At 46.3% G+C, this 11,376-nt stretch overlaps 1 long non-coding RNA gene across 1 annotated transcript; it reads right to left on the reverse strand.

Annotated features, from left to right (window-relative positions):
* Positions 1-89: 89 nt before the first annotated feature.
* LOC120397811 lies at positions 90-7,120 on the reverse strand. Its single transcript, XR_005594017.1, has 3 exons — positions 7,001-7,120; positions 5,286-5,396; positions 90-298 (listed from the first exon to the last, which is right to left on the reverse strand). It is a non-coding gene; the product is annotated as an uncharacterized LOC120397811 (long non-coding RNA).
* Between the last annotated feature and the right edge of the window lie 4,256 nt (positions 7,121-11,376).

Raw genomic sequence — 11,376 nt, forward strand, 5'->3', positions numbered from 1 at the left:
AGAGCGAGCCAATCCGCGGAGCTAGACCCACGCCCGTCTTGGGCCCCGCCGCGAAGTAAACAGCTCGACTCCGCCCCCATTCCCGAGGGCGGGGCCGGAGCTGCTCTTCGTAGAATTCTGAGAACGGGGGCGGGGCCAGGCCTGGGGACAGGCCGGGAGGAATCGCCGCCAGCTGGTGCCGGGCTGGGCACTGCTGTGCTCCTGCTCAGGGTGTCACCTGGTTCTTAGCCCGGGTGTTTACACGGGGCGCAGCACAACGGGGTGCTGCTGACCCCTGCCTGGGGTCCCCGGGGCGCTGCTGCAATGCAATCACAATAATAGCAAACTTAGCATTAAGATTGATGGCCCGGTGCCCCCCCTCCCCACCCTCCGAAGCCGGAGTGGGGCCACCTCTCCCCATTTTCTTGTGTCTCACGCTATTTTCTGCTGTCTTTCTTCCAGCCCAGAGCCCCTGGGCGTTCATTTAGAAACAGTTATTAGCCCTCGTGGCTCTAGGAAACGTGACTCCTAAAGGCTCACATGAATGATGTCAAAGAAAAGACCCCAAACTATTAGTTCTCTTTTAATCTTGCAATTTGTGAACACTTGGGATTGGTGATGCTAATATAAATGGCAGCCTTTGACCAAAGCAATTACAGTCTAAAAAACCAAAATGTAGGAGGGGAGAAGAAGGCACCAAAAATAACAGGATGCTACCCCATAGACTAACTGGGTGTGCAATTCTCAACCAATTGTTAGCTGTAAATTCCACTTGCCACCTGCATAACCAGTCTTATTTGGCAGTTTTCTGTATGAGGCTGTTTTCTATACTGCTAAATCCAAGAAGCTGAGGCTATTGCAGATTCAGGAAGAAGCAGTTGCTTTATAGGGCCTGGTTTGCCTCCTTTTGTAGCTAATTTAAGGTTCCAGCTGTCCTGCTAATGCTGTGGGTATGGGACTAACTTGGAATAGGAGGCTGATGAGGTTTTTAATTTCTCCCTTTGTGTTGGGCTGTAATTGTGATGTAGTACTGGGGATGGATATTAACACAGAGGAGATAGGACCTGTGCAAAGAACATCCTGAAGTGCACTCAGTGTTTCTGACAATGACTGAGAATGGGATTTGGAGCTTTTCACCTCTAGGGTGCTCATCCTGGGTTGATAATGACCAAAGCCCAGATCCACAAAGTGTTTAGGCTCCTAACTTCCATTGATTGCAGTGGAAGCTAGGATCCTAAATGTCTTTGTGGATCTGGGCCCAACTGTCTAAAGACAACTGTTTGACCCTCTGGTAGTTTGGTTCCTAGTGGCCTTCGCCTTGTGATCCTTGTTTGTTGCCTCAAGAGAGGGGCTAGGGAATGATGGACTGAGCAACCACCTTCAGCTGGTCCCTTCTGGTCACAGTTAGGGCTGGGAGAAGTGTTCTATCTGCTTTGTGGAGAGATGACTTCAGTCTCCAGTACTGTTTGGCATTTTCACAAGCCCTGAAGTCACTCGAATAAAAGCAAAGGAAAAAAAGACTGCACAATGAACAAGGAGTGCAATTGAAATGTGGTGCTAATAATTCCAGCCAGGGTGACATCCTAAAGGTTGGTCATTCACAGCAGGCCCAAATTCCACTAAAAGCTATGCTATAAAGGGATATAATCTCCATCCACCTGTATAACTCTAATCAATATTATTTATATTTTCATATGGAAAGGAGGATAGGGCCCTTAACCAAACTGTTTGAAAATATAGTTTAACATATAGAACAAAACACTCTGTACTTAGATTTCTTCTGATGCTTTATCCCAACATTTTCTCTTCCTGGGTCTTATTTCTTTTATCCCTTTTTATTCTTCCATGTGCAGTGCACTTGCAATTTGCTTGTTTTACCTCCCTGTATGCCCCTCTCCTACTCTGCCCTTGCTGCACTCACTCTACCAAACAGAAGTGAAATTCTATCACAGAAGTAGCAGTGTGGAAATTATATAGCACAAACAAGGACATTTAACAGGACTGGTTTAATCTTCAATTAAAAATAAATTAAAGTCTAATGCTCTTGCCAGCAGACTGTATTTTAATTGAAAGTTGTTTGAGTTTCATTTCATTTAAATGTTATTTAATCCACCTGCCAGGCATGCATAGCTGTCATGCAGACGATAAAAAACAAAGCATCTCAGATTAGGAAGCACTTAAAAAAAAATGTCCCTGCTGATTGTAGTGATCAGTTGAGAACATGGAAAGGTCCTCAAGAGTGACCACTTTCAAAATCAAGTTTTAACCTTACAACCTGGATAACAGGGCTGGCATTAGACTTGCTGGGGCCCAGGGCAGAAACTAAGGAATGGGCCCCCACCCTGCCTCCCTTACCTGTTTACACGCTGGATTTCTGCAGTGTTTCTGAAGCCAAAGCCCAAGACCCTCCATGCGGGGCTGAAGCCCAAACCCCCCTGTGGCACAGGGCCTCGGGCAATTTCCCTGCTTGGTGCGCCCTAACATCAGCTCTGCTTGTTAATGATTTCATATATGGTGGGAAGTTTCCCTGTCTGAATTCTCTAGCTCTAATCCCCCTACAAATGGCATTTTTATAATTTGCCTGGCTGCTCTCATTGCTTAATACAAATACCATCTATATCCTTAAAGAGTAGTCTCTTATTACACACTGAGTTCTAAATAGGAAAAACCTACAGAGTGTAGCCCCTTTTGTTCATATTTTTATCATCACTCAAATGCATTTTGTACTCCATTAATTTTCACTGCATTCCACTGACCGTTAAGCAGTGAGTGGGTGAACAAAAGTCTTATGGGTTCTATTTTACTCTTGGTATACTGGTACAGCATAATTGTTGAAGGGAGAATATCAAGAGTGCTGCCCTCCCGCAACTAATAAAGGGCAAAGGCCCCAGGAACACAAAAATCTAGATGTTTTTCTAAACCAAAAGGCAAACTTCTGTAATAGGCTACTGTGAATACCACCTACCCACAAGTATAATCCAACAATGAAAAGAGCTTTATTATTCCAATAATTGCTTCTGGAAAAAAATATTCTCTTTAATATTGCAACATTGTCTGTTTATTTTTTACTAATTGTAAGTATGACTGTTCATAAATGGGGACATTACAGCATGTGTTGAGTAATGTAATTTTGTGTTCTTGTGACCATTACTGGTGGCATTGTCTGGTAGAAATTGTTAGGGATATTCTGAATATTTATGGTGACCAGATGTCCCATTTTTAAAGGGACAGTCCCATTTTTTGAGACTTTCTTATATAGGCGCCTATTAACCCCCACCCCCTGTCCCATTTTTTCACAGTTGCTATCTGGTCATCCTATGAATATTGGACTATCAATTAATTAGTACCCATGAACCTAGGAATTTGGTTGGATTCATTGTCAATCAAATCACATCTGGAGGAAAAGAATGGATGGCAGATACTTAAAATGGAACCAACTTTAAGTATGACTCAGCAACTTCTCATAACCACAGTGTTGTTTGTTCCTGCTTTGGCTCCCTACTTACTCTCTTCCTTTGTCCCCCTTCTGACTCCAGCACTACATGGCCCACCAATGCCTGTCCACCATCCATAATATTGGAAAACTGCACAATATCAGATTCTAAACACTGAGATTCATCACATCTATTCATTGTCAATATTTCAATTTTCTCTTCTGAATAGGGTTGCCAACTTTTTAATATTTAAAAACTGGACACTCCTGTAGGAGTGCCAGAACCTCCCCTGCCTCATCTCTTCCCCCTGAGGCCCTGCTCCATCTGTTCCCCCGAGGCCCTGCCCTGTTTGCTCCTCTTTCACCTTCCCCCAGTTGCTCACTGATTTTCCCTTCTTCCCCACTCCCTGTGTAGGTCGGGAGGGACTTGCCTGCAGAGCCAGGTGTGGGAGCTGCAGCCACCCAATGCAAATAGGAGGTGGCCCTGGCTGAGTAGGGGCTGGCACAGGTGATGACTTGGTGCCTACCTGCCTCTCCTGCCTGCAGTAACCAGACTTTGGGTATCTGGTCAGTAGATCTGACCAGACACCATCCCAGGTCCCCTTTTCGATTGGACTTCCCGGTCAAAACCAGACACCTGGCCACCCTACTTCTGAAACATTACTGCATCCCTGCTCCAAGTGGGTGTTGTGAAAGGAAGCCATAAGGCTTTCAATTGTTCAGTCACAGTAGTGTTTTCTTGGGTTTCCTCATGGCGTTCTTAGCTTTGCTTCAGTTTTATTCTTTAACACAACATTGAAAATCCCTTTGCTCTTTATCATAACACAGTAAAAAGCATTTCTTGCTCTCCTGCATCAATCCCTGTCAAAAATAAGGATAGTCCCTTTCTATAAGGATACCAGGAAGTCCTGAATCTAAGTAGAAGGAATGGCCTTATGTCTAAAGCACAGGATTAGGAGTCAGGAGAGGAGAGTTCTATTTGTGACTCTCTCAGACTTCTTGTGCAAATACAGGCAAGTCAGTTAATCTCTGAGATACTGTTTCTATTTGTGAAATTGACATAATACCTACCTTACAAGGGTAACAAGAGACTTAATTTCGGAATGTTTTTGAAGCACTTTGATATTCTCTGATAGAAAAGCAAAATAGAAGTAGAAAGTAGTATTAATGAGGGACATATCTTTCTACTCTCTTCTTTCTGTCTCCTCATAAAGTTAAAGTACTGACGTACAATGGCAAGAACTTTGTCAGGTTGCTGAGATAGTCCACAGTTCAGCTAAATTAAGTTTAGTAGGCGAAAGGTTGCATGGAGCTACATACAAAGACTTTCCATTGCTCCTTTGACAGTGCATTTGAATGAAGGTTAGTAGGGGAAAGGTCACAAATAACTGCATTAGATATTGCACAACATCCTCCTCACTCCTCATATTTTGCAGAAGTCAGAGTACAGTAGCTGGATCATTTTACTGCTGCATGAATACACGAGACGGCAAGCCAGATGGAAAAAATCTGTCTAGTGCTATAATAATCTGTCAGTAATGTAGATACCAGCTGTCCAGTCATAAACAGGAGACTCCCTTTCTTTTGCTTCCCTGCCCCCAGTATTCTGATCTAATGTTTTGTGTCTCCTGTTTTTAACTCCTTTAAAATTACATTTAAAAACGGTGAAAGAGATGGACAATGAATGACTGCATTTAAAATGTTTCTAGATCTTTTGATAAGGGTAGCCAGACATCAGGTAAGCTATAAACATCTCAAGGTGGGTGTTGGAGATAATGGGAGGAGAGGATAAACTACAAGGCTTTTATCAATGCTCTTGAAGAAAAAGCATAGGAACCCAACTGTGAAAGAAAGGTGCCTTCAACAAATATACCTTGAGGAAGAGCCTGTCACTAGAGGATGGATCTTCAGCTTGGGAGACTGTTTACTGTGCACAGGACAGTCATCTTCAGCCTCAGAAGTTCCACTGTGATCAAGAATGCTGCTGTAGAGAAAACAGAAGTGATGTGTGATGAGGTCAACCTAAAGCAGCCTGGAGGGAAGAAGATTTTTTCCCCCAGACTCAGCTAGCTGTCTCAGAACTGCTGAGGTAGCCTAGCTGAGGCAGAGGAAACAAAGAAAGAGCAGGATCAGCAGTGTACGAGCAGTGAGGCCAAGGGAAGCAACCGTGTAGCATAGTTTTCTTTGTCAAGTAATTACACACGTCCATCCCACTGTAGTGTATGCATGCCTCATGCACCATTGTCAAAGAACTGTTTCCCTCAGTAATACCTGTCGGAATGGCTCAAGTGCCATGTGGGAAGAGACACTGGACTGATGACAAGGGACAACTAAGGAATAACAGGTTCGGAGGAGGTTGGCAAGGAGATCTCGTAACTTTGTGGGGCCACGGATAGGGTGTGTGTATATGAAAAGGTGTGTGGAAAAGTGCAGCCAGAACCTCAACAGGAGGTTCTGGAGGAGCTGGAATAGAGGCTGCAACCTGGCACATTCCATATAGGGGTGCGCCAGGGTCTCCCTCATGCTACAAAATGGACAGGCGATGGGGATGAGGGCAGGGCCGCCCAGAGAATTCCGGGGCCCAGGGGGGGCGGGGGCGGGGGCGGGGCGGGGGGCCCCGGCCGACCCCAGCGCCTGGACCTGGGGGGGGGCTTGCCAGCTGCAGCTCGCAGCCGCAGGTCGCCCGCCGCCCGGACGAGTCGGAGCGGGCGGGTGCGTGGTGTGGCGGTCTCCGCTGACCTGCCTGCCCGCCGCCTGCGCGCCGTCCCAGCCAGCCGCCGCCGACCGAGCGCCCGCCCGTCATGCCCGCGCCTCGGCAGGTCCACCCCCCGGCCCGGCCCGACCTGTGCGCTGCGAGCCTGGGAGAGCTCAACCGGAACCGCAGGGGCCCCAGAAAACACTGGGGGGGCCCTGCGCGGACGGGGCCTGGGGCAATTGCCCTCTCCCCCCCTGGGGCGGCCTGGATGAGGGTGAACTGCACCAGGTACATGCCCCACGGCTCCATGATATCCCCATCATGTCTCCAGGCCAGTTGTCAGAGCTGCGTGAACCCTCCACCTGCCTGTGGTGTGGGGGGGCTTGCTGAGAGCAGCCCACAGCCTGTGTCCTCACCCACCACGGCCCCACATCCAGGACAGGTGGAGGGTCTGCTGCTGCCCGTGCAGCTCTTACTGTGGTTGTGCTGTGGCTCTGAAGTGCCACACTGCCCCAGCCAGAGCTGGGTTGGGGAGAGGCGCATGGGCAGCTGTGGTGAGCTGGCGCAGAGTCGCAGACCCTCCACCTCCACCTGCTCTGGGCTGGGCTGGACAGGGGCCAGGCTTGCCACCCCAAGCCTAGGTTTCACCTGCCACCCATGGGGTTGCACTGATCATAACCTCCAGTTCAACAGCCAGTTTCCCCATTGGATCTCAGCCTTGGGCTAACTATGTGAATGGCCCCCCCCTTTGAACCTGTCACATCTTGCTCCCTACCCCACCTCTCTAAGAAAGTGGTGTTTCTGGCTATAGTAACCTCAGCAAGGAGAGTGGATGAACGAGAGCCTTGGTCTCAGCATCTCCTTACATGGTTTTCCATAAGGATAAAATTTACCTATATCCACAGCCAAAATTCTTGACAAAGGTGGTCTCCAATTTCCATATAAACCCAACAATTCATTTGCCAATGTCTTCCTGTAGCAAGGTGGACCGTGCTCCTGCTGAGAAGGGGTTTAAAAAGTGGCCTGACAGGGCTTGAGAGCGGTGGCTCTCAAGGCTGAGCTGATTAGAGAAGTGGCTGCAGCTGGGGGCCACGCCCCAAACTGAGGAACAGGGCCTTATAAAAGGCAGGGAAGCCAGGAGCCCAGACAGTCTCTCTCTCGCTGTAGAGAGAGATGGGCCTAGCTGCTGGGAAATAGAGACCAGGTACTTGAGTAAAGTAGGGTTGGGGAAGGCTGAAGAGCCGGGGAGCTCCAGCCTAGAGAGCCCCAGGCTGTGGCCTAGCCGTGGGCTAATAGGTACTGGGGGTTGCAGAGGGCAACCTAGGGGTAGGCCAAGGCAGCAGGTCCAAACCCAACTCTGCCTGTGATGAGTAGGCTGAGACTGCAGTCTGCCCCAGAGTGTGGGGCTAGACAATGACTGGCAGTAGCCAAATACTGAGGCAAGGTAGGGATAGAGGCTGGGGGTCCCCTGAGACAGAAAGGGAGACCCAGAGAGAGAAAGGGGTTGCTGCTAGGGGGCAGCACCCCATGTAGAAGGGCACCGGGTCCAGGGAGGGACATGGGGGCCTAAGAACAGGTGGATCACTGGCCTGCAGAGGGTGCTCCAGGGCTGGACTGGCCTAAATTTGGAGAGCAACCAGCAGGAGGTGCCGCAGGGGTGAGTCGACCCATTTACACTTCCCAAAGCCTCACTTGCACACAGAAGCACGAAAGCTTAATTCAATGGATATGAGGAGAGCATTGGCCTTCTACATTGACCTCAGACCATTTTGATTCCCAAACAGTTACTTGTTGCAGTTGTGTACAGGGTAAAGGGCATACCAGTTTCCACTCAGAGGATTTCCTCTTGCATGTGGTTGTGCTATCGCTGAGCTAATGTTATGCCACCCCCAAGAGTATTAACTCATTCACCTAGAGAGCAAGTGTGTCGGCAGCTTTCCTAGAGCACGTTCCTGTTCAAGACATTTGTAAGGCAAGAACCTGGTCATCAGTTCACACTTTTGATGCTCATTATGCAATTTCTAGTCAGTCCAGGAATTATGCCAGTTTTTAATGGATCGTTCTTCAATTTCTGTTCTGGGCCCACCTCCACATTAATCTGTTCATGAATCACCTATGGTGGAATGAACATGTGCAATCACTTGAAGGAAAAAAATGGTTTCCTACCTTTCCATAACTGTTGTTCTTTGAGATGTGTTGCACATGTCCATTCCATGACCTGCCCTCCTTCCCCGTCTATCAGAGTGGGAGACGGAATTGAAGTGGGGAGGGCAGGGACCCTCTTATACTGGTACGCGCAGCAACTGAGAGTGCTCAAACCACCCTGATGGGTACCGCTGAGGAAAAAAGTTCTCCAATAACGGTGCACAAGGCACACACACCCCTAGAGAGGAATGGAAATGTGCAACACATCTTGAACAACAACAGTTATGAAAAGGCAGGTAACTGGTTTTTGTGTACAAGAGCTCCCATTACTCTGTACAGCATTGCTGTGAAGATTGGTACTTGAGAGATGCTGTTCAGGGCCAAACTATGCTTCAGCAGTGGCAGAGTTAGGGCATATTTTTCTGGAGGAATTTGGGAAGGGAGGTAGTAAACCAGGATTTGTTTTGGACCATGTCAATGGGTGGCTGTCTCCCACCCCCTGTCTCCCCACAGCCGGGGTGGTTCTGCAGCAGCCTGCCTCAGTTTCCTCCTTGAAGGAACTTCTTGAATAACTCCAAACACGTTTTTTTGTTCAATATTGCCCCCTTTTCCCAGTGTTTAATTGCATCAATATAAGACCAAACAAAACTCAGCCCTGGGACTTTTCTTCTCTCCCCCAGAATCTGCTCTCTGAGCCAGGCCACACTCAGCCCTACCTGACTGGAGTCTTTTCTTACTCTTATGGAATGTACTCTCCCTGCCAGTCAGCCTTCTTCAGCTCTCTGGCTCTAGCTTCTAGGTCCAAACCCACCCCTTAGTCAAGGGTCTCCTGCAAGAGCTCTTCCATTGTCTATACTACAGCTTCCTCTCTACTTTTTTCTTACTGAGCCTGAACCGCCCCCAGATTATAACCTCCCTCTACCCCAGCTTCCTGCATAAGGGAATCATCTCATTCCAGCTCAGGTGTGCCTATTAAGTAGCTAGGGTTGCTGGCCCCAGGTCTCTAGCCATTAAAGGGACAAGCTACCCTATTGTAGACCAGAAATCTAAAGAGCACAATACTTTGAGAAGCAGCAGTTCTAGCATTGTCTAGAATGATCAAATTTCCTGATAATTGAATGGTTTCATGGGCATGCTCATGTAGAGCACATTAAGGAAATCCAATCTTGAGTGGACAAATGCATGAATAACTGTGGCAATAAGTATCTGCATAATAGTTCCAATCAAGCCAAGCACGGCTGGAAACAAACCTCTTGACCACAAGACATATCAGGAGCAATCAGGCTGGAAGCCTTGCAGAAGCATTACCTAGTGCAAATTATAGCAGACTCACAATAGGGCATAAGTGGTGCATAGGCCTTGGCCTGGACCTTGGAACAGGGGTGAATTTCACTCCACCTGCACGGCCCTTTTCACATTGAAGCCAGTGGGAGTTTGATCATTCAATGAAATGCAACAAGCCCAGCCATAATTACTGAAGTTATATATGCATATCAAGCTGTTTGTTCATGAAAAGGCCTGATGAAGAATCAGTACAAGAACACTGTTGCTACCATAACATTAAAGTTATTTGCCATTGCATCTGTCTGCTGACACTCATACTCCAGTAATTTTGTTTCAGATGACTAACAGATATCTAATTATGAGTAAATCATCAACAGCACTGTTGACAGAACATCCTCAAATCCTGAGAACTGCACATATATAAGGGAAAGTTTGCATTAATTATGGAACTAGTTCTGTCTTGGTGTGTACTGCATTCAGTTTTAGCAAGATACACAAAGTCTTATTATGCAAGACTGACCCTTTGTGCAATTTTCCTCATATTCTTTATTGCTTTATGCATTCATGCAGTCCGGAGGGCTTATTGTGTTGGTATTTTAAAAAAGATGTTTTCAATACATTGACAAATGACACAGATCAATGTAGCCCTCACCAAATAACTCCCCTTTTTGAAGGCTTCATAAAATAATTTGTGCTAGGGTGATATTTAGCATACAAGATTTCAGTCCACATGCAATGTTTTTTTAATCACTATTTAATTTTTCTCTAATTTACTGTAAGTTAGATATAAGCAGCATTTTAGATGTATAGGTATAGATGCTGTGGTGTGTGTGGATGTATATGTATTTCACACATACAGTGGTTAATTTATATTTGGAAAAGAGATTTAAAAAGCACGAAGGAAGTTGAGATTTTCTGCACTAAAATGTCTTGTCGGGGGGAGGGATGAGAGGAAGGCAAAGTGTGTTAAAATACACTGAAAAAAATTGTGACAATTTTTAGTTCCCTATATATTTGGAAAGCAATACAAATGTACAAACAATCAGACACATGCTTTCAAAAAGCTGGCATTGCACTCCCTGAACTTTCTTCAAACAAAACATATTTATACTAAATATTTACTGAAAGTAGAACACAGTTTACACAAACAGACTAATCTTTTTCCCCTCTGTATGTGTCACCAGAACAAATGCATTATAAGTCTAGACTGACATAATTCAAAGACTTCAGGGTTACATTGCTTGCTTCCAGCTGCACTATAAACAAACTCCATTTTAAAACAATAAGGCCCAGTCTGCCTCTTAAATGGCAAATAAATTCTGCTCAGATGTTCTCCAATTCACATGGCTATTGTCTGAAAAGTGTCACTTGCCTACTCTTAAACTGCATGTGCTAACAATGAAAAATAGATTTAGAGTGAGCTTGAAGGTCTGCAAATTTCCCATCCACAGACAGAGAAATACAAGAAGGCCTGAGAGCTCTCAATACTGTACGTATTTTAGACAATGTGATATTTTAATGTTCAAAAGAGAGAGCAATGGAACTCTTAGATTTGCCTGTGCTGTAGACAGATGGGTAGATATACCAGCCAAGAAAGGTAAAACAAAGCCTGGGCAAAAGAGCAAAGCAGCTGAGAACACTTGGCAACAACCACCAAAAGATCTTTCCAGCCTTCAGCAAACTCAGAGAGAAGACTGCCTTCCTTTGAGGTAGCTGCTACTTTTCTTTTTCTATCTCCATTCCAAACCAGTTGTGAGATAGAACCCAGATTACCAGACTATTTTTAATCCCTTACATGATGGAACTACCTTGGGTGGCCACTCACATTCCAGAATACATG

The sequence above is a fragment of the Mauremys reevesii genome, linkage group 2, assembly GCF_016161935.1.
Source record: "Mauremys reevesii isolate NIE-2019 linkage group 2, ASM1616193v1, whole genome shotgun sequence".
Classification (NCBI taxonomy): domain Eukaryota; kingdom Metazoa; phylum Chordata; order Testudines; family Geoemydidae; genus Mauremys; species Mauremys reevesii.